This window comes from Podarcis melisellensis, assembly GCF_964234715.1.
Source record: "Podarcis melisellensis genome assembly, chromosome: 11".
Lineage (NCBI taxonomy): Eukaryota > Metazoa > Chordata > Lepidosauria > Squamata > Lacertidae > Podarcis > Podarcis melisellensis.
In genome coordinates, this window is record NC_138543.1 from 6,178,985 (window position 1) to 6,205,616 (window position 26,632).

General features: G+C 43.0%; 1 long non-coding RNA gene across 2 annotated transcripts in view; it reads right to left on the reverse strand.

Moving 5' to 3' along the window:
- LOC309380741 overlaps positions 1 to 26,632 on the reverse strand; it is a 73,618-nt gene that overhangs the window by 17,142 nt on the left and 29,844 nt on the right. For both annotated transcript variants that reach the window (XR_014173097.1, XR_014173098.1), the window contains one exon: positions 14,386 to 14,508. This is a non-coding gene — a long non-coding RNA (uncharacterized lncRNA). The remainder of the gene's footprint in view (positions 1 to 14,385; positions 14,509 to 26,632) is intronic.

A 26,632-nucleotide genomic window follows, 5' to 3' on the forward strand; every position in this document is an offset into this window, starting at 1 on the left:
TAAATGCAAATTCCCCAAAGCTTCTTGAAGATTGTGTATATTGACTGGGAAATATGTACAATTTCCTCTCCATGGACAGATTATGTGCACATTCTCCATAAAGCCTGGTGAATCTGCATAATGACCAGTTGTTTTGCACTTTAATTATTCAACTTACATTAAACCTAACAACTACACTGTGCTTTATTTCTGCATTGGGCTTTATTTTCCCTCATGACTGGTTTTAAACTGCTAAAAGCCAGTGTCTTCTTGTCCTGGGATTTAAATAAGTCTTCCCCTTGCTTCCCTTGTCTTGCAAACTCCTCTAAGGGCCTAGCTAAATATGCTCATAAATATACAACAGGTAGCTACAGCAGGTCGGGGAGATTGCATGCACACATGCCAATGAGGCTAGGAGTGTCAGAAAAACAAAGACTTCCATTGGTGCCATTAGGCACTTTTTAGCCTAAGGCATGAGTAGGCAAACTAAGGCCCGAAGGCCGGATCTGGCCCAATCACCTTCTCAATCTGGCCCGGGAATCAGTGTGTTTTTACATGAGTAGAATGTGTCTTTTTATTTAAAACGTGTTTCTAGGTTATTTGTGGGGCATAGGAATTCATTCATTTTTTTCCTTCAAAATGTAGTCCGGCCCCCCACAAGGTCTGAAGGACAGTGGACCGGCCCCCTGCTGAATAAGTTTGCTTACCCCTGGCCTAAGGTTCATCTTTGTCTAGGTTGGAGGCAATTGGTGACTTAAGAGTCTCTCTCTCTCTCTCTCTCTTTTAGCTTTATTAGTACAGTGGTACCTCAGGTTAAGTACTTAATTCGTTCCAGAAATTCGTTAAACCGTGTTCTCCATAGCAGAGAGCACGTGTTGCGGTTGGGACTACCAGGCCTCCCTGTTATGACTAGGCAAATTTTGGTCGGAGCACCCAAGCATTAAATGGTTAATTGGGTTGCTGGGGAAACTAGGATGTTTCCAATTTGGAGGAGGGGTCAGAGGACTTAAATACTAGGGACAGACGTGGGACGTTCTCTTGGCCATTTTGCACCGGATCACCCGCCCTCCCTCCCTTTTTTAAGGGTGGTGTCTCACGTTCGCTTGACCTTGCTATGCCTGTCATGGGGTCGCTCGCCTTGGTGCGGGGGCCTGGTAGGAATTTTGCCATCTGGCTGATTGGCTGGTGCCATTTGGTTTTCGCCTACTGCGTAGCAAATCGTCACAACTTGTAAGGTTGGCGGTTAGGCATTGGTTAAATTGGTGCTTGGAGGGGTAAGTGCCTACCCCTCCAAATGATGCGAAGGGAATTCCGTTAAAGGAATCCAGGGGCTTGCCATTCATTTCGTCCTTGTCCCCGGAGTCGGACCTGGGCCGCGCAAGCCCCACCGGAACATGAGGGTGAGAGGTGACGGACTGTTTCCCGGCCTCATTTTCTCACCCAATACTTGTTTCCCACGCTGGCTTCCGTTGGTGTCCGGAAGGGCCAGCTCTATCCTTGAGGGCAAGGATAGATAGTCATAACCAATGCCTATGCAACCACTCACAATTTGTATTTGAATAAAGTTGTGGCCAAAATTATGCCAAAAACCTTAAACAAAAATTACGTGTGATGTGTGAGTTTTTGGGGGGCACTGTGGGGACTCAACACGCAACATGAAACTGTTCTTAACCTGAAGCACCACTTTAGCTAATGGGGCCTCCTGCTGCTGCCGCGCTGCTGGAGCACAATTTCTGTTCTCAGCCTGAAGCAAAGTTCTTAACTTGAGGTACTGTTTCTGGGTTAGCGGAGTCTGTAACCTGAAGCGTATGTAACCCAAGGTACCACTGTAAATTTATTTAAGATTCAACAATAACAATAATTCAACAATAACTGATACATCAGCTCACTATTTGCTACAGTTGACCATCTTTAACAATAGTTAACCAACTACAAAACATCGCTTAACAGGTCTCACTTGGGGACTTAACAGATAAGCTTCCCTATGTGCTGCCTTCGCAATGATAAATGGGCTTCTCCAACTCTGTAGCTAGTTCAAGAAAACAAGATGCATAGCTGCCTGCTATGTATTTAACTGAATGCCTAGTGTGGCCCTGATCCATGCAGCTCAGGGCTAAAATGAACCAAAGGAAAAAACAGTGGTGGGTAGGAGTCCCTACGCTTGGAGCCTACTCTGCTCACAGCCTCAATTACGTGAAGTATGGAATCCTACAACCATCCACTACAAGCATCCAGAGCCCCTAGCTAACCCAAGTTGATGATCAGGCACATAGAAGAACAGCTAATGCAGGAGGAATCTACAAATACAATCCTGGTAAATTTGAACTGAGAAACTGTGTAATCAAAACAGGGATCTTTCTTTGATGTAATGACTGTGCCCACGCACAAAAGAAACTAAATAAGAAATAAGAGGGGGGGAGATTGGGATAAGGGGGGCAATGATTTACCAAAATGAGGGAATCTGGACTATTTGGGGCACATCAGGCAGCTTTTAAGGTACGAAGCTTAATTTTTTTCTAAAGTGATTCTGTAGATAATAAACTTTTTTTAAAAAAATGTTGGGCAGTATCTCATAAGTTATTTATTGCGGATCATTTTAATATAAGTCCAGGCTGGGTGCCAGTTTATGGAGCTTTTAATGGTCTTTTTGCTTTTATTTTAAGTTCGATTTCCTATTCATGGAGAATGTCCTTTTATTTATCCACCAAATGGAACACAGTGAATGTTGAGCCAGAGTTAAACTCAGCAAACCCTGACGTTCTCCCATCACACATTTGTCAGCTCCGTCTAGAAAAAGAGGCGCTATGAAGACAGTTTGCATTTCAACAAGTTTGCCATGTATGCAAGTAGATACTTGAGTGCAGAATCCACCCATTACACCTTCTATAAAAGCAAGAACACTGGTCTCTTATCCTTTTTGGCAGCAAAGAATAGAAATTAATCAACCTGTCAATTTCAGGATCTATCAATATTTCCAGTCTTGTTTTCAATTAGTTCCATTTGTGCATCAGTCTGCATTTTTTTAAACTCCATGTGAAAATTTATCCTAATAAACATATTTTTAAAATCAATAATTTGTACATTCTTTTCACTGACGTAGGCGTCCTGCTATGCACTTTCCTCTAATTTACTTATTTTAAAAAATACACATTACAAAATTTGGAGAAATGTAAATTTCTAATGTTTTGGTTCACATATTGGTTCAGGAAGTTAGAATTAGGCAAGTTCAAATTAAAACTACAGAGGTGAGGTTACAGGGAATCAGGCAGAGGGCCTTCTCAGTAATGGCGTCTACCCTGTGGAACACCCTCCCATCAGATGTCAAAGCAATAAGCAACTATCTTACTTTTAAAAGACCAGAGGCAGTCCTGTTTAGGGAAGTTTTTAATGTTTAATGCTGTATTGTGTTTTTAATATTCAGTTGGGAGCCACCCAGAGTGGCTGGGGAAACCCAGCCACATGGGCGAGGTATAAATATTTATTATTATTATTATTATTATTATTATTATTATTATTTGAGATTCCTGTATTGCAAGGGGTTAGACTACGGTCCCTTCCCACTCTATGACTCTGTGATTCAACTAAATCATTTTACACATAGAACAACTTTTGTAATTACAAAATAACTCCACCGCCATCTCCTTCCCTCATATGCTCCCTGTACCACACCTAAATTTGCTGCAGAGGGCCTCCAGAAGAGATTTGGGAGGTGTGGGCGGAGGAGATGAAGGGGAAGTTCCATTGTGCTCTTGAAATTATTTCCATGTGCACACAACCAACAGAGTTGGTATATAAATAGCTATTTTCTACAAGGGAGTGGGAGCAGAACCTCCAGCTCACATGCCTCATTAGATCTGCCAGGCCTCTCCATTTGGTCCACCAGGCCACGTTGGTCAAGTTACGTCAGTTCTGGGGCAAGTAAAGTCATGGCACCATACTCAGTCCTCCATTTTGATGCCGAGCCATTCATGTATGGTTGTGTGCGGATACTCAGTCATTGGTGAATATACCTAACAGAAGTATAGATCAAGTCCCATTCTGCAATCTTGTCAACAAAGATATCACAGAAGACCTGATCAAACACTTTTCTGAAATAAAGATACACTATGCTCACAGCATTCCCATGATCTACCAGATAATTCTATCACAAAAGCAGAATAGGTTGGTTTGGCATGAGTTGTTTTTTTTTTTTTTCTTGATTAAGTCATACTGGCTCCTGGTGATCAATGCATTGTTTTTCTGCATTGACTGCTATTGTAGAATTTTTCCCAGGATCACCTGAGGATGAGATATTTCATATCATCTGCTAAATTATGCAACATAAGCAACTATCAAAAAATAAATCAATTTGTCTAATTTGGTAGGATAGTTAATTTGTCTTTTTCTTGGCACAGAATTTTGGCTATCTATGTGTGGAGTTCTTGTTTTTTATCTTTTTATCGCAGAATAAACAGCTCTGACATTACATTTGCCTTTTTAAAAAAGATTTTCAAAATCAGTTATCTACCAATTACAGTCAGAGCATTTCCTGGGCAACAGTGAACTTATTTCATTTGTGGAGTCAGCCTGCAACAAGATAAGAATGCTCTATGCTTTCTGCATTCTAGTAAATCCCTGGGCAAATGGACATCATCACCTTGTGTGTCAAGTATAGAGAAAAGAGATTGTAACTGAATTCCTTCTATAGTAGCTGAGGTGAGAACTCCTCTGGAATTCAGTTGCAAATTGTAAAACCACTGCTTGTGAGTATATATCCTAAGAGAGATTTTATCATAGATTATTGTACTGTGGCCTAGTAAAGGTAAAGGACCTCTGGACAGGTAAGTCCAGTCAAAGGCGACTATGGGGTTGCGGCACTCATCTCACTTTCATGCCAAGGGAGCCAGCGTTTGTCCATAGACAGCTTTTTGGGTCATGTGGCCAGTGTGACTAAACAGAGGACCATGACGAGTGCCAGAGTGCACGGAAACACCATTTACCTTCCCGCCACCTATTTATCTACTTGCACTGTGTGCTTCGAACTGCTAGGTTGGCAGGAGCAGGGACAGAGCAACAGGAGCTCATACCATTGCGAGGTTTGAACCACCAACCTTCCAATCAGCAAGCCCAAGAGGCTCAGTGGTTTAGGCCACAGCGCCACCCACGTCTAGTATATGGTAATACCTAGTATGTGGTAATACACTGGCAGCCATGTCAGGCAAATTGTAATAGAAACATGTATAAGAGAGCAATCCAGAGGGGTGTTGGAGGATGAAAGGCAGAGGAACCGCCAGATCCACAACCCTGTGGTGCTTATATTTGTAGAGTAGAACGGCAGTGAGGGCAGCCTTTCCTTTTGTGTGTGTGTGTTTCTCCAGCTTGGTCCCAACGGGAAGGAAAATCCATCTGTTTTGGTGTCAGGGAAATGGTCCAACACCTCAATGACCACCTCTTTCCATATGAACCGACCCAGACACTGATCATAATCTGAGGGCCTTCTTTTAGGGTTGCCATATTTCAAACAGTGAAACTCCAGACAGCTTTTTTTGGCAGAGTTGCTGTGCCTCCGGACAAGCAGCTTTGATAACTGGACTAGGGTTTGTGTGTGACAATTTCAGGTTTATGTTCTGCTGAACTGGCACCAAACGTCACAGAAACTAAGTGCAAACTGATTTGACAGAAGTAGTTGTGTGTGATCCAGAGGCAGAAGTACTCGAGTGTCCAGCGTTTTCCAAGCAAGCACAACTAACTGAACAAGTAAAGAGCACAGAAAAGACAAAGTGATCTATTACTTCCCCAAATCACTGTGGCTGGAGAGCCCAAGTAAAATCATTTCCTCTTATTAGATGCTATGGATGTCAGTCACAAAAGAGCCTTTAACCTCTACCCATCTGCCATTTTCCATACATGGCGAGTTTAGAAATAAATGTTTACTTTTTGCTGAAATACTGTATGAAGATTTTTTTTTTGTCAATGTTCAAATCTCATAATCACCTGAAATTACTTCAGAACCCCAAGTTCAATTCAGTGAGCTTCAGAAATAATCTGCTTCAGTTTGGACAAGTCCAAAATGTCTCTGAAGGGTTCCATTTGAGTTTTTGATTTGGAATTCTTCTAAATTTGATGCTCAAAATCTTAGTACATACATCAACACACATATACATTGGTTCCTATACACACAACCTGAAGTCCTTTTGCAGGGTATAGGATCATCCATACTGGAGCTTGTGCATGTTTAGGTGTATACATGTAGACTCCATCCTTGAATGCAGAATGGATGGAGGCAGTGTTAGCAGACACAACCCGAAACAGCCAACCAGAACAAAACAATAATCTTCATCTGATAAGGAAGGAGAGCAAGACAGACCTGCTGAGGCAGGAAGATCACTGGGCCATTTGTGCATGAATTAATACCTGAATGGAGCTCTCGCTCTCTTTCCATATATAAACACAAGTCAAGCACAGCCAAGATAATTGGTATAGATCTTTCATTCACATCACTCTGCTGATAATAATGGGGAAATGTGCATTGACAGAATGCATTGAGCAAGTTCTGGAAGTTAACAGAGATGTCCTTTATGAATAATCTGACCGTGTGTGTGTGTGTGTGTGTGTGTGTGTGTGCACATGCGCGCGCACACAAACATTCTCTACCTCCTTTAGCACATTTTTGCCTGACTGAGCTGTAAGTGTACATCAGGCAACTAGGGAGTATTATCTTCTACAGAGTTCAGTGCAAAAAGCCCTGATAAATAGCAACAATAAAGCTTTCAAGCATTACAATCAATACTTAATGGAATAATGTAAATCCAGCCCATGGATGACTGGGGGATTCTGCTATCTAGCAAAAAGCAAGAGATTGATGCACAACTGCAAAGGTGCTTCCTTTTTTTCTGATGTAAGCTGAGAGGAGGATACAATAATGCACTAAAGTTGCTTTGCTTGTATTGTGCAGATATTGCTCTTTTCATCTTCATTTTTAATGGGAGGGGGGAGCCCCAGAGACTCAGTCTCTCCCAAAGCTCTGCTTAAAAAAAGTTATGCTGTTCTCCTCTTTAGACACATTTACACATCTTCCATCAGCTTGGGGTGGGGGGTGAGGGGAGAGATTTCAGTAACAACCCCCCCACCACCACACACACACACACACAACCACCACCAAAGAAACAGATATGCCTTGAGGCAGCAGAAAATGCATGCGATAAGGGAATAGCCATGAAGTGCAAAGGAGTATTTAGGATTTAGACGTCTTTGACTGGAGACTGTATAGGCAATGTGAAGGATGTGTGAAAAATCCAAAATAAAAGCACAAGAATAAGGAGGATAATATAAGAAAGCTTGCTTGAAAGTCACAACTGTCCACAAAAGAACATGGTAAAGATGGAGTTGACAGGGAGACATCAAAGAAGACTAAAGGCATCTCCATACTAGAGAGAAAAGAGGGGGAAAGAGTAACATGGAGTCGCCTTCATTTGTACTAGAGTACAGGATCAGATAGGGACGCGGGTGGCGCTGTGGTCTAAACCACAGAGCCTAGGGCTTGCCGATCGGAAGTGAGATGAGCGCCGCAACCCCAGAGTCGTCAGCGACTGGACCTAACGGTCAGGGGTCCCTTTACCTTTACCTAGTTAACTAGTTCCATTAACACAGGAATATGGCGGGTGGCACTGTGGGTTAAACCACAGAGCCTAGGACTTGCAGATCAGAAGGTCGGCGGTTCAAATCCCCACAATGGGGTGAGCTCCCGTTCCTTGGTCCCTGCTCCTGCCAACCTAGCAGTTCGAAAGCACGTCAAAGTGCAAGTAGATAAATAGGTACCGCTCCGGCGGGAAGGTAAACAGCATTTCCGAGCACTGCTGTGGTTTGCCAGAATGGCCCGGAAGCTGTCTGTGGACAAACACTGGCTCCCTCGGCCTATAGAGTGAATGAGCGCACAACCCCAGACTCATCTGCAACTAGACCTAATGGTCAGGGGTACCTTTACCTTTTTTACCTTTACCTTTACCTTTACAAGATCAGATGGGCCAAGGGTGGTGAACCATTCTTGGAAATGCAATAGGCTTGTTGTTGTGGGGAAATTGCCTGTTCAGAGTTGACCCAAGCCCACTTTGCTTGTTTCTCTCTAGAGGGAGAGCAGGGTCACACCTTGTAGCCCTGACTCTGCCATGATATGTCTAGCTGCCATGGTGGTCCATGCATTGGACAGGGCAGACTTTATGCGCAATGAGCAGGATTGTAATTGTGAGAGAATGATTGGAGAGGGCTACTGTCGAAAGCAGGGTTTAAATCACTGCCTATCCTGCTACTGGGAACATATTTGCTGGGGTTACATTTATGAGGAGAATCTCTTGTTAACCTGTCAACAGCACAGCGCAAGCCATCAGACTTTGCTGCCACCATGTAAAATGAGCTGAAAGAACTGGGTATACCCTGCCAAAAAAAAAAAAAAAAAAAGAGGCAAAACATTCACAAGGAAATAGTCTGCAGCCCCAACTGTGGCACTCCATTTCAGCCAGACCCCTTTCCAGACCTGAGAATTCAGACTCTCAGTCTGATGTTGGCACCAATTCACCATTACGTCAAGTTAGATGAAGTTCCACATGGAGTATATCATTATTTTTGCTCCTCTTCTGACTTTAGAATATTCCTTCATTTTTACTTACCAAATTGGGATAAATATCTACATGTGTAGCTAATTTTATATTATTATTCTATAACTAAAGCCATTTTAAAGAGGATGACATTCAGTGTGACATTCGGGGTGACAGGATTCTCGGTTAGAGTTGGCCTTGAACATGCTAGGGAATTTTTGGAAGTCAGCTATGAATTTCATTTGCAGGAGCAGCTTTCAGCTCTTTCTTTCTGCCATGTTCCACAAACAGCTCAAATGCATATCTTAGTTCAAATGGGTACACTCTGCATTGACTCCAACTACCCCAACCTACCAGAGATAACTTTAAGTTCTTATGGTGGGAAGCCTTTTCAAAGTTTCATGCATACAATTGTGGCCATTGGTCCTCTCTTTGAAGCACTATCTAGTTCAAATCTGGTTTAAAGTTTAAATCAGGGCAGTTTAATCTGGCTTGCTTATTTAACGTATATGCAGAATTCATCATGCGAAAGACTGGACTGGATGAATCCCAAGCCAGAATTGAAATTGCCGGAAGAAATATCAACAACCTCAGATATGCAGATAAAACAACTTTGATGGCAGAAAGTGAGGAGGAATTAAAGAACCTCTTAACAAGGGTGAAAGAGGAGAGTGTAAAATGTGGTCTGAAGCTCAACATCAAAAAAACGAAGATCATGGCCACTGGTCCCATCACCTCCTGGCAAACAGAAGGGGAAGAAATGGAGGCAGTGAGAGATTTTACTTTCTTGGGCTCCATGATCACTGCAGATGGTGACAGCAGCCACAAAATTAAAAGACGCCTGCTCCTTGGGAGAAAAGCAATGACAAACCTAGACAGCATCCTAAAAAGTAGAGACATCACCTTGCCGACAAAGGTCTGTATAGATAAAGCTATGGTTTTCCCAGTAGTGATGTATGGAAGTGAGAGCTGGACCATAAAGAAGGCTGATCACTGAAGAATTGATGCTTTTGAATTATGGTGCTGGAGGAGACTCTTGAGAGCCCCATGGACTGCAAGTAGATCAAACCTCTCCATTCTGAAGGAAATCAGTCCTGAATGTTCACTGGAAGAACAGATCCTGAAGCTGAGGCTCCAATACGTTGGCCACCTCATGAGAAGAGAAGACTCCCTGGAAAAGACCCTGATGTTGGGAAAGATGGAGCGCACAAGGAGAAGGGGACGACAGAGGACGAGATGGTTGGACAGTGTTCTTGATGCTACAAACATGAGTTTGACCAAACTGTGGGAGGCAGTGGAAGACAGGAGTGCCTGGCGTGCTCTGGTCCTTGGGGTCATGAGGAGTCGGACACAACTAAACAACAACAACAACAAAGAGTTGTGCTAAAATCAACTGGTTACAATAATTGTAGTAGAATCATCCTTTCCCAAGCAAAGAGCTGCATTCGCCACAGGTTTGTGTATACCTTCTCATCTCATCTTATCACCACGATGCATAGAGGCCAAACAAAATTGTGGACAATGAATTAACATACGTCTAAAACAGTGCTTTTTTCTGGGGGTACTCCAGCGTGTACAGTACCAGCATCTTTTTTCTAGAACAAAAGCACTGATTTAAAAGTGTGGCACATCCTGTGACAACTTCATGCTGAGTACCGGCACGCTTTTAAATGGAAGAAATGCACTGATCTGCACTGTGGAAAAACAAAATCCACACTAAATAGTCTCCTTGAGGAAGAAAAGCCATACTGGTTCTCAAGTCATAACCCACCCTTATTATCCATCAACAGAGTTGCCACATGGCATGCTAGTCTCTGACCTAATTTAGCAGAGGGTTGTCTCGTGAGACTGCTTTTTAGTGGCTCGGAGGAGGAGGCAGGAGAGAGAGGGACCGGGGCTGAAATTCTGCCATATGCCATAACATATGTACAGTCAGCTTACACTGAACTGAATTTATGTCAACATGTGGCCTTCCCATTTAAGCATATCATGACAAATCCCAACCTCAGTTACACCCTCTGCAACCACATTGCCTTAGAAACGCAAACCACTGGGAAAGATTTGGGCTATAATAGCCCGTAGACGCTGCCAAACGATAAAAGTATTTTAAATATAAATTCAAATATTCTTCACAAACCCCCAGTCTCTCCCTCTCTCCCTCCCCCCATGCTGTTTCTCTCGCACACAAGCACAACATGTCAAACCAAGTACATTTTCAACCGGCTTGTGTATGACTCTTTAAACATGACCCAGACTAAGTCACTTTGGGATTTGGAAACGAAGCCATGGGGCCGCTTATGAGATAGAGTTTGGGCTCTGAAAATAACTATTTGCTCACCAGCCTGTTTTGAGTGTAAGAAGAGGGAGACAGAAAGTAAGTGTAGGATACATGGAAGATTATGGTGAGTGGAGGGGTAAAAAGCCCACACGGTTTAGTCCACTGCTGGGCACAAAATGATTCCTCAAGAAGTCACCTCAGATCAGAGACAGCCTCACTGTTAGACAACAGAGGGTACTTCAGGCAGCAGTTGCTAAGGGACGGAGAGTTGTGGCAAAGTGTTGGAAGACAGGACTGTGTGTGTTACAACGCCTGCCCTGTCCTGCTAGCCTGCTGCACTCAGGTGAGCTGGAAAACACTGCCCCATTGCCAGTGTTGAAATAAGGTTCAACAGGAGCTCAATCTTTTTATTTGCCTTGGGTAGGAACATATTTTGGTCTGGCCTTCCCTGTGAACCTGTTGAAGGGCAGGATGTAAACAATGTTATAGCTCTCACTGAGACCATTTACCAGCCAAGGATAACCCATAATGGAAAGATGCAGGAACACAATGAAGACGAGAAGCAAAAATCCTACACCCACTTTCTATCTATAGCTTGCTAAAATTGCAGAAAACAAACACCATCATCTTTGTGAGAAATGGGTCTGGAGAGTAGTGTAGCTTTATGAATGTGAAGACTCCACACCCTGACAAATCTGAGGGAGAAGAAGACAAGCTGCCTCTACATATGTTACAGCATATGGCAGAAATTCAGAACCACTCAGTCTAAGTTATTCTTTGTCCTCAGAGTCAACAAATGTCTGTGTTAAATTAGGTCAGGGTCTGCGTGAATCTTTGTTTGCTCCAGCACCAATTAACTGGAGGTAAAAAATGATAAACCATGGATGACTAAATTGGGCATTTCAGCAACAGAAATGATTTAAAGTAGATTTATGGGGTATATTTAACTGTGACCAAAATTTCTATGCAAGTTTTAAGAGTTTGGCCTCAATTCCCATGATGTTGAGGGAAGCTCCTTTGTTCTTTTAAAGGGGTGTTACATTCAATAACTTGATCTGAAAATATTTAATATTCATTTGACTAAATAGCTACAGCTTTTAAGATTTTGTTGAATGCTTTGGTTGCTCCTGGACTATTTTGCATAGGAACTTTATCATCATTAGAAGTACCAAGTACCAACCTTTTCATTTAGGTTATGTATTTTGTAATGATTACATATATTCCAATGGTGATCTGAATATATATAATCATTATGATTGCTGTGGCACAGAGTATTTAATATACCTAGTTCTATCTCAGAATAACAATATTTTTATGATATTCAACCTCACTAACCTAGATAGCACCTTTGCATCACCATCTGCCTCTGTTTCCTCTCAAACTTACCTAAGGTTGCTCAATGGTCCTTAATAGGAAGAGTTATGTCTAATGCTCGTAGTGCCAAAGTTAGAAACTTCCAGGCAAACATTACAGATGCCCTTTTCACATGTCTGTGAGACATCCCAACATTTTCTATTTTAGGCCAACATTGAGACCTACAGATTTTCTCAATGGATTTTTTTTTAAAAAAAAAATCCATTTAACTGGACTATCTGAACAACTGCAGTTGGCCCCTAGTACACGTAAAGAAATAAAAAATGCTAAGGACAATAAAATACACTAGTAAAGTGACCAACGAAGGCATTAACTGACTTTACATGACTATGAATACTCATTGCTTTTTAAAAAAATAGGTGGGGATTAGCAAAGGTACTTGGATTGTGAGAGTAATGCACAGGTCACAGTCAAATTTAAAAAGCTAGATGCCTCATTTTACATTATGTAGAGCTTCAAAAAACTAAAATTACTTCACCAAATACTTAAAATACTTAGTTAAGTATGTTTCCTAGGAAATGAATCCAGTCTGGTTGAAGCAGCAGTAGGTATAGTACGAAGAATCCCTCAGAGTGGAAAAAAAATATTTACAGAGAGTGAGGAGCAAAGCTGCCTTTCAAGCCCCTCATTTCCTCCCACCTCCCCTGTTTTATAGATGGATTTTCTGCAGATGCTGGTCCTTTGTGCTACTTTAGAGGCACACTGGAGGCTATTCAAAATTTTATGTTCGCAGACAAAAAAAAATCAGTTTTCTAAGACCTGAGGTTACAATAAATATTATTTTTCCAAACTCTACACCACAAAAGCAAGCTGCAAACATCAGCTGCTTCACGGAAGCAGTGATTTAAGGGTTTGTACTACAGTGTTCACTTCTCATAAGCCCCTTTCACATGTTAATCCTGTGATGGCAATCCATAGGTTTACAGGGAAGTGGATTGACTTTCAGTAGATCACAATGAGGGAGCTGCTCTGCTATGTGTTAAACCTGGACCCATAACTAAGTCATCTATGACTGATATAGCAAGACCTTTGGCCTTGACCCTGAGGTCACATGGATCCTTCCCATGGCCAAAGAATGAGTGTGGCCTTCTGAGAGAGAAAAGCTTATGCACCCAGGCCTCAATGTGCATATGCTTCCACAGGAGCTAGAACCCTGTGTGAGTAAAGGTGGACTCACCAAGACTTTTCCTTCCAGGTGTCCATGTTCAATGTGTGGACATTGGTGGAAGGAAGCTGCACAACATCAGGGCCAACTCTGCCATTCCACTGTGCTTTAACTTACGAAGTTTGTAAGTATAGTGAATTATAATTGCTGAGTTTCAAAACTAGTAAAAGTAGATTTGTCCCAGGAAGAGAATCCATGCCATCTGAAGATAGCACCCAGGAAGAGAGGGAAAACTCCTAGTGTAGTATGCACAGTGTTGCAGTTCATGAGCCCATGGGTTCAGAGAGCTCTCTGGAAAGACATGGACTTTGATTTTATATGCCATGTGTGCTGAAGTCTGTCTTTCTCTAGGTGAAAGCACATGATTGTACATCAAAGTACTAGAACTGTCACAAACTGCATGTCATAGAGCAACCATAGGGAATCTCTTCCCCTGTCTGATGGAAGCAGCAGAAAATATCTTCTCTGATTTTGTTTTTGACAGGATGGCTTCTCTGACAGTAGTTCCAGAAAAAGAAAGGCTTGATCAGATTGCACATAATTGATTTAATGTCATAGTTTCCCAATGTACTGCAAAAAAAAAAATATATTGTATATAAGAAAACACTAGGCCTCTTTTAAAAACAGATGGGTCAAAATAATTGAACTCATTATTTTTTATTTTAAAAAGATGAACCAGGAAACCCAGAAATAATTTATTACTGTTAACTTAGGCCTAAGTTTCTTTCAGATCACATGCAACCATAATGCGCACACACACGCGCGCACACACACACACACACACACACACTTACTTCCCTTTATGAATTTTGTATTATCGTAATATTGAGTGAGGGAACCTCCATGGTGCACTGAATATACACTTTATAGAGTCTAAAGCATTTCATGGCAGTGACTGTTCTTCAGGCACACTGATTAATAAAAAAAAATCCCAAGTTATAAGTCTTTGAGGCAGTATTGGAGACTTATTTGTTCCATCATAGCTGTGAAGACTCAAAATAATAGGCTCAACACCATACCTCTTCAGTATATCTTTGAGGTTTCCTTTCTCATAATTCTGGGTTGGTGCCTTATCTCTTTTCCTTCCTCTTACTTGATTTGACCTCCAGAGGCTCAGGTTAGGTAATGGTGCATTAGAAAACCTACAATAAACATAGTAAATAAAGACCAATCACCTAGGGAGGTATATTTGACTAAATAATGGTGTGAATGCATGAAGGCCACCACTGAAACAACAGAAAGCATGGTGGATACAAGACTCCCACCTATGGGAGAAGTAGAGCCACAAAATGATGGTCAAACCACCCCATCTGCTGTTCTGATGGCTTCTTCTTCTTCTTCTTCTTCTTCTTCTTCTTCTTCTTCTTCTTCTTCTGGCAATCACTCGTAGCTACGGTAAGTAAGATTGTCTTCCATAAATATGGTTTTAACAACGAGTCCCTAAGTGACTGTGGAGTTGTGGTGCTCCACTGCTTGGCTCCCAGCTGATGTTTAGAATTGCTCTTTTGGGTTGCAATCCTATATGCATTTACTAGGAAGTAAGTTCCACTGACTTCAGCAGCCTTATACTTACAGCATTATAGCGTCATACCTATGCATGTCTTTTCAGATTCTATTTAATCTGTTCAGAGCAGAGCTGGCCCAGCCATTAGGCAGAGTGAGACCACTGCCTCAGGTGGCAGAAGTTCCCAAGATGAGACCCCACAGCCCCCCATCTGTTTCAGTGGTGAAGAAGCAGTGTCAGCATCAGTGCCGATTTCAGGCAAAATTGTGTTCATTTGGGGTGAGATCTTGCCTGAAATTGACACCATCTTTCCCAGCAGCTGATGAGACAGGGCACATGGTGGTGGCAATGGCAGGGTGTGCTGGCGGCAGGAGTGGCGGCTGCAGCAAGGCAGAGAGGCACTTCCTGTTTCATCTCCTGTGGTGAAAAGGGACGTGTCACCCCTGATTCAGAGTCTGTTGAATCCCACACCTGCTTACCTGTGAGTATGTCCAACTGAACTCAGTGGTGCTTACTTCTAACTGGATGTACACAGGGCTGTGCTATGAAGGTCCTAGATTGTGCTCATATTGTTACTTCTGAAAAGTCATCACTATTGCCCCAAACACCTTTATTTTTGCGTTTCTATTTACTTTTCTGCCTTACTTTAGTGTCCACTGCAACTACTTATAACTCTTGTAAAATCTAAAGCTAGTCTGTTTTCTTAAAATAATAATAACAATAATAATAATAATAATAATAATAATAATAATAATAATGTTGTTCCCCAAAGCTGTAAAGATAATCCTTTTTGTAAGGCTCTGGTGCAATTGACTTGCAGGGAGGGGGCGCAGGATCAAGCAGTTCATTTAAAAAAACATTGCCTATATCTTATTTAACCAAAGTTTAATCGCAGATTTAAAAAAACAACGGAAAGGAAAGAATAGATCTGTTTGCCTTGAGAAGTTTTGGTTTCCCTGATTTAACAGACAGAGAGCTTCTATGGCTGGGGGGCTACTTTGTTCCTCTGAAAGTGGCTACTGAGGAACCTTGGAACATAAATACATTCAATAAGCCAATAATTCTGCCTGCATTTGCTGCTGCTCTTGAGGGTATCTCCATGCTGGCAAACAGAAGGGTAATGGGAATTAGAAGGAGGGGGGAAAGAGTAATAAAAATATAAATAACAAAAGGAAGGAAATCCATTTGGTCCTTGGCAGAGGAGACACCGCTCAGCTAATCCATGCTGAGTGCAATCCAATACTCCTTTATATAATCCTGTGCTCGTGGAAGAAAATTAAAGTTTAATGCAATAACAGCTGACCCAAATCACTTTTGTTGCCCAGAAGCAGATTAAAGAATAGTTAAAAATCATACAAATCTAATTTCTTCAATTTTAAAAAACTTCACTCTGTAGCATCCTGATTCTTTAATCCATACCATCAGGTTTTGATTATTATTAAGCATATATTACCCATGCAAGACAGAGGAGGAGGGGGAGGGAGAGGAAAGAGGGAGCAACAGCCAAGATATGATTTCTGCACAAATGGTACACCCTAAAGCTCTTTGGAAATCTGTGCCTTTTATATTGGTGTATATACAGGACTCATTTTCTACCCCATCTGTGCCTGTGATATCTCCTTTTAAAAATTGTTAAATTTACTGAAATAGTATACATTCTTTGGAAGCCACCCTTGTGAATCATAGATCACTGATAAATAGGATATGAATAACTTACGTCTGGATGATATCTAATTAAGTCAGGGTTGGAGAACCTCCATCCCAGGGCTCAATGTGGCCCTCCAGTTTTCTCTATCCGGCCCTCAGAACTCTCCCCAGCAGTAGTGTAGCATGGGCAGGGCGAGGAGAACCGTGGCCACAGGCTCAGAATTCTGAGGGGCACAATCTGGCGCCCCCACAACAGGCTCCGTTGCTGAGACCACGTGGCTGACACCTTCTGGAGCCATGGGGAGGCAAGCCGCGCCTGGGCCGAGCCTCGGGGGCTGTGGTGGCGCCTCCTTCTCCTTGCAGCTGGTGAACAGATGCCTGCCCATGTGTGGATTTTCCCGACCCATGTTAGTCCTTCCCTGGGGCCTCCCTTCTGGCATGTGTCCTTAGGTGAGGTATGGAGCCACCCAATCATGCAGGATCCACCAGCACTCATCCTTGAGTTGCACAGCCAATGAGAGGCAGCTGCGCTTGGCACCTCGACCTGCTCTCCACTGTCCTCTTACTTGACCTGCTGCAGCTGTGACTCTGGCACTGCTGAGATGCTACCAAGCCTACCAAAGAGTGCCAGCTATCGCTCCTGATAGGATCTGATTGAGCTGAGAGGGTGAACGTGGTAACCTCCATGAGGAGTAGGGTCTGTTGACTCCCATACAACACCTGCAATAAGGTTAGGGGGCACACCCCTTGTCTTGCCCCGGGAGCTGGCAACGCAGCAACACCACTGCTCCCCAGGCTACACTCCTCGCTGCCCCCCAAGTGTTTTTGCTTGACTAGAATGCTTGACTTGAACTCTGATTATGCCTCTGGTTTCCTCGGATGGAAGACAGAGAGGGTGAGTGTGTGTTTATAGAAATGAGCCTACTGCACAAAGATAAACTTTACATTTGTTGCTTTTGCCTCAGGCCATGCCCACCTTGTGGATCTTGAAAGATTGCCCAGAAACCTGATTTTCAAGGGGAGTGCAAGCCCACCCCAAGCAGGCTAAATCCCAGCACCCTGAACTGCCTCCCAACTGACAACGAGGCCCATCTGTCTTGTCTGGTTAAGTTTCCATTTTTTCATCCTCCTCCAGTCCATTTTCAATGCCAGACATTGATTCAGAACATCAGCAGTTGGTGATGGAAAGGAGTAATAAGAGTTGAGTGTTATCCACATACTGATGACACAAAGCTCCAAAGGCCTGGAGAGCCTCCCGGAGGCGCAGGCCACAGGATTGGCCTTTGCTATATGAAAAGAAGATCATTATGTACCAGAGGAGATCTATGCAAAGAGCTTCAACCCAGCTCTCCCCATTTCAGGTTGCAGCTCAGGGCAACTTGACATCGGCTGAGCTATTTACTCATTGGCAAGTCTGAAAGTACAGCCTATAAATCAAGCTGCATTAGATTACTCACAGCACCCTGTGGAAAATCTAAGTGAAACTGCATGTGTAAATGTAGGGAGTGGGAAAAGCTTCTGTCTCTTGCCATTCCCACCCAACAGTGGTCATAGAGCAACCGCATCCTTTATTAGCCTTTAAGAACAGTTATTGTTTCAATCTGTTCCAATGACTCTGAATCAGCCAGCAGTGGCAGCAATGCTCAGTGTACAAGTCTCCTGAGTGTCACTGTATCCCAAAGCCAGTTCCTGGTGCATTTGGCCACTTGTGCTGCCGGCTTCCTGGGCAGGCTGGAAAATATATTAAACACAGTTGTAGAGAGTCCCAGTTCCCTGCTCTCTCCCTGTCTAATCCCTTTGCAGGCTTCCAAGCTTAAACTGCAAATGTCATCACCACGAACGCAGTAGTTGAATCCAACAGGTGGGGTAATAAAACATGACATTTCCAGCCAGTTTAATTGTACAGAGTGTGATGGGATAGCTTTTCAGTACAAACAGGGGTTTAGTTTATGTCTGTGACAAGGCCACAGACCTACTCCTCTACCATGTAGCCACATGATCTAGGGTGTTAAGTTCCCACCTGCAATATACTTTATGACCTTTCAGGTGATGAAACTTCTGACCTATAGCATTCTCATCTTTGCTGGTTCAGCTGTTGGGTGGTGACAACTCGCTAGACTCTGTGCTGGGGCTAACTGTGATTTACTGCACATTAGAATTAAAGCATTAGCATGAGATTCCTGTCCACCCAACCCTAAAGGGCTTTGGCCGCCGTACAGCTGACTCTCTAGAGGAAATTACAACAAGCCAGGATTTGCTGTGAGCCTATTGCCGCCTAGTGCCAAAACAGTTCATAAATTTAACTGCAGTGCATATCTACCATGTGTTGTGTTCTCTCTCTCCCCCCCCCTCCTGCTGCCCCCCTCCCACAGCCCTCTTTCAGATATTATGACAGTTTCACAGCCTCTCTGAAGGCTGCCTTTAACAAACAAAATGTTCTGGTTTCAAAAATAAATATACGGCGTCTGTACAGGGCTGCTTTTTAAACACTGATATTAAATATGAAACAGCTATTAATCTGGAAAAGCAAAGATGATGTGCAGAAACTCCATGATCAGCAACACAATAGTTCTAAGCAGCCAAGGAAATTGATTCCTTCATCGTATGAACCTCTGATGGAATGGTATCTGCAGGAGGGGCTCTCCTTCAAAGCACAGTGACTGGTTATAAAAAGAGGTTCAACAATCTCTAGGTATCCAGGCACCCATTTGTAGAGGACTTTGTATATCGGCTGGTAGCTGATTGGGAGCCAGTACCAATTGGTTTAAACTTAACCCGTGGTTTGACCCTCACACGGGGGGGGGGGGGCGAGTCTCACAACAGTTCAAGCTAAGTAGTAAAGACAAGAAGGACAATCCAGATTGCCAAAACCATGGCTGCTCCACTTATCTCATTAAGCTCCCCTAATGTATCTTTGATGAGGGGGAGCCATTCCAGAGCAACTTCTTTGCCTGACTCAAGGCTTTTCATTCAAGAATAGGGTACAAGAATGCCAACTTGAATAAAAAATTGGGGGGGTAAGCCCCTCTCTGCAAAAACAATCACAATAAGTGGTATGTGCACACCATTTGAATGGCAAGCCCATTAACTTTGGGGGGTGGCCCCCTCAAATATTTTTTTGGGGGGCAAAGAGGCCTCATCCCTAGGAGTTGGCTCCTATGAAAGGGAGCCAATTTCTATCAAGCCCACTTCAGTTTTCAAACGTTCTGAAGCTTCTTGAGCAGGGAAGGGCTTCTGTCCAATCAGAGAATTCTACTTAACCTAAGCAATCTTTTTCCCTATCCTTTTTTAAAAGGGGGGAGGGGGCTGAAAGTATCATTTTCAGTATTCTGCTTTCATAACAATATAACAGTTGGTGGAAAGGCTGCTTTGTAGAACAATTCTATGCACTATCTTCATAATACTATAATATTAAGCCTTTTTGGTTTAAGCAAAAGCCCAACATGTACAATAGAATGTGATTATTCACCCACCACTATTGTCCTTAGAATCTATTAGAAGGTTGAAATTTATGCCATTTTTAAAGAAAGGCTGATGGTTGGACACTGCGGTCTACAGGACTGTGACAGCACCTGCTGTTCAGAAGTATTCAGGCGCACTGTAAAATTGCTTTGCTTCTCTGAAGTGTCTCTTGTCTAATAATTCTATGCCAGAGCTTAGAAAAATCTTAATAGACTAGAGACACTGGAATGTGGGTTGGAGGGCATGTCCATTGTTTTCTGATACAGCACGTTTTAGTTACAGTGTGTCTGGTTGACAACTGCAAGCATCATTCAAAGCCCATTGGTCACAATTTGGAGTAGACCAAGGTCACATTCACACCATGCATTCAAAGCACTTGAGATACCACTTTGAGCTGTTATAGTTCCCCCCATGGAATTTGAGGAGCTGTAGCTTGATAAGTGCGCTGAGAGTTGTTATTCATTTCACAGAGCTACAGTTCCCAGAGTTCTTTGGGAAGGAAGATTTGATAAACTCCAGCTCCCAGAATTCTTTGAGGGTAGCCGTGTGTGGGTAAAGAGGTATCCTAGAGTTTGTAATGTACGGTGTGAAGGTGGCCCAAGTGAATTTTAAGAAAGAATTCTCCAAATTCTCCAAAAGAGCAAACACCAAGCACAGCCTGTACTGTCTTCAGCCTTCACTACCACTTTGACCCTCTTCCTCTCTCCCAAATTGAAATTTACAAGGAGATGGAGCTCAATGGCCGGGAAGGCTGGATACAGCATGTTTTCATTCAAAGTGTTCTCAGCAAGCATCCTCAGAAATTCACACCTCCACTTAGGAAAAACTATAGATCCCAGCATTCTTTCTCCTGGATCTTTCCAAACCCCTCAATTGTTGTTTTTGAGCCTCCCAATTCCAGAGGTCAGCACCATCCATCTCTCAAATTTCCACACAAAATCCAATGTTAGGCATTGATATCAACATCCATCAGGCTTATTTAGCTTAGACACTTAAAAGAATCAAATCAATGCTTAAAAATCACAAAAATTATTCACACAATTACTGGGGGAAAGCCTGTTCCTTCTTATTAGCTAGCTGTCCTTTTCTGATATATAGATAGGGATATTCCCTCAATTAGTAAAGGTAAAGGTACCCCTGCCCATACGGGCCAGTCGTGTCCGACTCTAGGGTTGTGCGCCCATCCCACTTAAGAGGCCGGGGGCCAGCGCTGTCCGGAGGCACTTTCGGGTCATGTGGCCAGTGTGACAAAGCTGCTCTGGCGAGCCAGCACCAGCGCAGCACACGGAAACGCCGTTTACCCTCCCGCCATAAAGCGGTACCTATTTATCTACTTGCACTTATGAGTGCTTTCGAACTGCTAGGTGGGCAGGAGCTGGGACCGAAAGACAGGAGCGCACCCCGCCGCATGGATTCAAACCGCCGACCTTACGATCAGCAAGTCCTAGGCGCTGAGGTTTTACCCACAGCGCCACCCGCGTCCCACAATTCCCTCAATTACTCATCTTTAAATAAATCCCTATGCTTAGTACAGTTATCTGTCTTTACTAATCAAAGTCAGCAAACAATGAACAAAGAGGATATAGAATTGCTACCCGGAAAATCTCAGAAGGTGCAAAAAGCCATTTTTTTCTTTAAAAAAATATTAAAAGGCTCTCAGGCATGTAAAACAATAATGACAAACATTATATGCCACTTTCTACCCTCTCTAAATTGAGTTGCACTCTAGGGTTTTCCTTCCCTTAAAAGAAAAAAAATTCTTTGCTTAAAATATTTAATATTGGTGGCAAGTTTCATCTTGATGTTAACAACTTATCTGGCTGGGCCACTATTGCCATGTATTTTGCTTCCTGATCCCACTAAAAAAAATCAATGGAAATGTTGCCATTGGCTGCAAAAGGAACTGGTTAGGCCCCCAAAGCCTGCTACAATAGTAAGTGTTCTTGCGGACTGGCCTCTGTGTGTCCAATCGGAATTGTTATGAATGGCCCTTTCAAAGCTTGATTGATGGGTCAGGACATGCCTGCCTTGTTACTACACAAATGAGGAACAAGGTTGATGGAATTCTAAAGAAAGCAATCCCTTATTGAAAGCCTGCTAACAGGGCAGCTATTTACTACAGCTCAGTCAAGCAGCCCCTATTCACAGGAGCAAAGCCAGGAAGACAAAAGAAATTACACGTTCATGGCTCTCAGGCAAAAGCCATCGCCAAGCCATCTCGGGGGCAGGATGAAGCCATTAAACAATGAGACATACCAGAGCAATTATGGTAATCACTTAGCGTGTTTGAAGGCAGGAGAGAACAGAAGATCTGTGCCATCACATCACTTACTTGCTAGCAACCTTCTGTTGTTTTTACCATTCTCTTTCCCTGGCCCCCATTGAAATTCTGGGTTTTGTGAGATTTTTGAGTTGTCTTGCCAGGTTTAGTCGCACAACGGTACGCAAATTTGCTAGCAATCAGAAAAGGTAACCACTTAGGATATGATTGCTGCTTTCAAATCCCTTATCACTCGACTCACCCATGATGGAAGGCAGTCCTCTGTATGCTCTGGCCACACACAAAGATGAGCTGCACCAGGCCTGCCCCCACCCCTTTCCGCTTCCCCACAGCTGCAGTAACATGGTAGCACACTTGGCTCACGGCGTGGCCAGATCCTGCAAACAAACAACTCCCCACACAGTATGAGCTGCCATGTGGGTCATTTTTTAAGCAGCAACTCCCAACTGTTTTGACCCTGAATTCTGGCAGCAGAATGATATGGCTTGATTGCATCTTTGGGCCTATATTGTTTTAGGAAGTGCAGTCCAAACACTGGAGCTGCATGTTATTCTGCTTTCAAAAGACCCTGCTGTTTCTGATTTCATTATGAAAACTCCCCGTCCAACGAGAGTTTTTCAGACTGTTTTCCTTATGGCATGCCAGGAAAGAACAGCTGTAAGTCAATACATACAATGCTTCATCAAAATTTAAGCAATCCAGGACCATAAATTTTTAAACTGGCTTGATTAACTTCGCAGTGAGAGAAAAAGTCCTGAAAGAGCTCAAAGGCAGCTCCCAACAAACATCCATCAACAGGAGCATCTTATTGCCACTGACCTGGGAGAACATTAGCTTTGAAATACCCCCAAATGGTATAGGCTCTCAATTTGGGCTATTCTGGGCGACCCATGTTCACCTTTTCTGCATCTAACACCATGTGACATGAGGCACAAGAAAACACAAGGATAAACCAGAAACACACACAGAGAGCAAGGCTGATTCTTCTTTTGCAGCTCGAATTCAGTGGGGGGTTTTTGAATTTTGCGCCTTTTTGGTCACACTGCACAGTGACAGAAAAGGGGACCAGATTCAAAAAGCACAAAACTCAAGCCACAGATGCAAAGGAAGAACTGGAGGCACTATCTAAGTGTGCTCCCAATGCTTCTTCACCAGCCATGGTGTGAACATGTAACGCCTGCTGCAAATACTTTTTTTTTAGTGGAAGTTGCCATTTAATGGAGACTATCCCTCCTAAAGGGACGCGGGTGGCACTGTGGGTAAAACCTCAGTGCCTAGGACTTGCCAATCGCATGGTCGGCGGTTCGAATCCCTGCGGTGGGGTGCGGTCCCAGTGCCAGCCAACCTAGCAGTTCAAAAGCACCTCCGGGTGCAAGTAGATAAATACGGAGCGCTTACCAGCGGGAAGGTAAACGGCGTTCCATGTGCTGTGCTGGCTCGCCAGATGCAGCTTGTCACGCTGGCCACATGACCCGGAAGTGTCTGCGGACAGCGCTGGCTCCCGGCCTCTTAAGTGAGATGAGCGCACAACCCTAGAGTCTGGCAAGACTGGCCCGTACGGGCAGGGGTACCTTTACCTTTATCCCTCCTAAAACCCTCAACATTCCACTCTTTCAGACATTTTTCATGCTTGTTTTCAGCCATTGATTTCCCTCATCGACTGCTGCTGCTTTGCAGCCATTTTTTTTTTAAAAAAAAAAACTTGAAAGGGATTTCATAATCCCAGCCAATCAGGGATCACATAGACAACATAATGATGTCATGGCCTTGTGTAGATAAATCAGATTTGGCAATGTACTAATGTTACCAAGGGTAAACTGCTGAACTCATGCATCTGCTTATTTCACCTTGACATGCTGAAAATGAGTTTTCTACAGGCTTCCTACCCCTCAAATTTAGCTCCTGAATTCTTACCCAAATTGGCTACTACCACACAGTCACCCTTGTTAGTCTGAGCTCTTTTTAATGAAATAATTAAACAAATGGGTGTTACTTACCCTCTTCTCACACATCTGCTTAACTCACCTTGGCATTTTATCAGTTAGGGCTCCTCGTAGCATGAGGGTTCTCATGTGTTGGTGTTGACCTTTAAAGCCCTACACGGCCTCGGCCCAGTATACCTGAAGGAGCGTCTCCACCTCCATCGTTCTGCCCAGACGCTGAGGGCCTTCTGGCGGTTCCCTCACTGTGAGAAGCAAAGCTACAGGGAACCAGGCAGAGGGCCTTCTTGGTAGTGGCACCCGCCCTGTGGAACGCCCACCCATCAGATGTCAAAGAGAAAAACAACTACCAGACTTTTAGAAGACATCTGAAGGCAGCCCTGTTTAGAGAAGTTTTTAATGTGTGGCATTTTAATGTATTTTTAATCTTTGTTGGAAGCCACCCAGAGTGGCTGGGGAGACCCAGCCAGATGGGCGGGGTACTACTACTACTAATTATAATAATAATAATAATAATAATAATAATAATAATAATAATAATAATAATTTATTAAAGCCTTATTGGGAAATGCAGAGCAGAATCAATGTGATTAGTTGTCTTAAAGTGATCAGAAGTGGGGAACCTCTGTCATTCTGAGCACCACATTTATTCATGGGCAACCTTCTGGAGAAAGCATGCTGGTAGTAGGCAGGGCCAGAGGTTAAAAAAAAAAGCCAGTGGGACAACAGATACAACTCTTATCCTTTGTACAGCCCAACAAAAGTAAGAGGTGCATCTTTCCATCCTCCATCCATGAAAGCAAGAGGAACTGCCTCAATTCAAGGACACACTCCAGCCAGGCATGGAGCAAGACCAGCGAGGAGGCATCTGCCTGGAAAAGTCCCAAGGGCCAGACAGAGAGCCCTGGAGATCTGCATTTGGACACCAGGTCCAAGGTTCCCCACCCCGTCTTAAAGTATTAATATTAAATGACTTGGGCAGGAATCCTGTTCAGCAACCTACCTTATCTAATGAGGTTTTCAAGCAATTTTTGTTTATTCCCCTTTCCTCCTGATTCCCCCCTGCACCACCTAGAACACTGTTCCAGAAGGTGCATGTTATGTACGCCAACCCCATGGAGGCATGAGGGGAAAGGGGAGCCAAGAAAGTACCTTATTCTATAAGCAGAATTCCACACACAGAACTCTGGATCAAGCCCCTTATTCGTTGGGTAGCCCATGTATCAACTTTTGGTGAAATACATTGTTTTGTTTTTCCTCCGGCAATGGCAGTAATTTTGCTTTTCTTAGTTGTCTACGTCTGGGAACTTCACCGTAGTTGTCTACGTCTGGGAATAAGTTTGATTATGCACGAAAGCTCTCCTCTAGATCCGATGTCTTGCTAAGGTGTTTTCAAAACCTTTCCATCAGTATGGAGGGTTATGTTTGCATGTGTGACGTTTATGGAGAGTGAAAACACAGAATATCATAACAACCTCAGAAAAGCTCTTCAGAGCAGTGCTTTATAATGGATGCGGTCATTGTAACTTGTATATTCAGATTGAGGCCACATCATTTAAAAGTCTTCACTGAGGATGTTTAGCACAATATAGCTACTATAAGATTATCAAGAAACCAAGGCACTTTTGCTCCATGTAATCTTATTCATTTTGTGGTACAATATCTGTATTGTGAGTCACTGAATCACACAGGCATATATACCTCTATCCTATGCTGCAGGGAGCTTATGTTCTCTTTATTATTCTTTTTGAAAAATCTAGTTTTACAATGTGCCCAGAATGTGAATATGGGAGATAATTTGCAAATACAATGATTGCAGAACAATCATTCATTCATTCTTCTCCCTCATTCATTGAAAAGGGAGGGGTGATCATTTTTCCTCTGTGGAAACATCTTAAGATTAAATGAAATGTTCTCAGTTCATCATCATAATGTATTAATTGCTTTATAAATAATATGTGCAACTTCCTGTACTACAGGGATGAGGAACCTGTGGCCCACCAGACGTTGTTGGACTCCAGTTCCCACCAGCCCCAGTCAACAAGGCCAATGGTCAGGGATGATCAAGTCCAAGAACATTTGGAGGGCCCCTGGTTCCTCATTCCTGCTTTAGAGAAAACACACACAAGGCACTTTCCACAGGTTCCCACCCGCTTTATTTTTAAGTGAGGGGAATCTTTGTACAATCGGAGAGAGAGGGAAAGGAGGAAAAAAGTTAAATAATACAATAATTAATTTGGAAATAAGTAATAATCTCTGCACCAAAGCCAAATAGTACATGAAGAGGGGAATGAAAGAGAGAAAAGATGAGTTCTAAATAATTTCTGAAAAGTGAAACACTGAATAGGCCATGCAATATTACAAGGAAGATTATTCCACACATACAGATCAAACCAGTACTCTACATTTATTAAAGCTAAATTTTCAGTAGG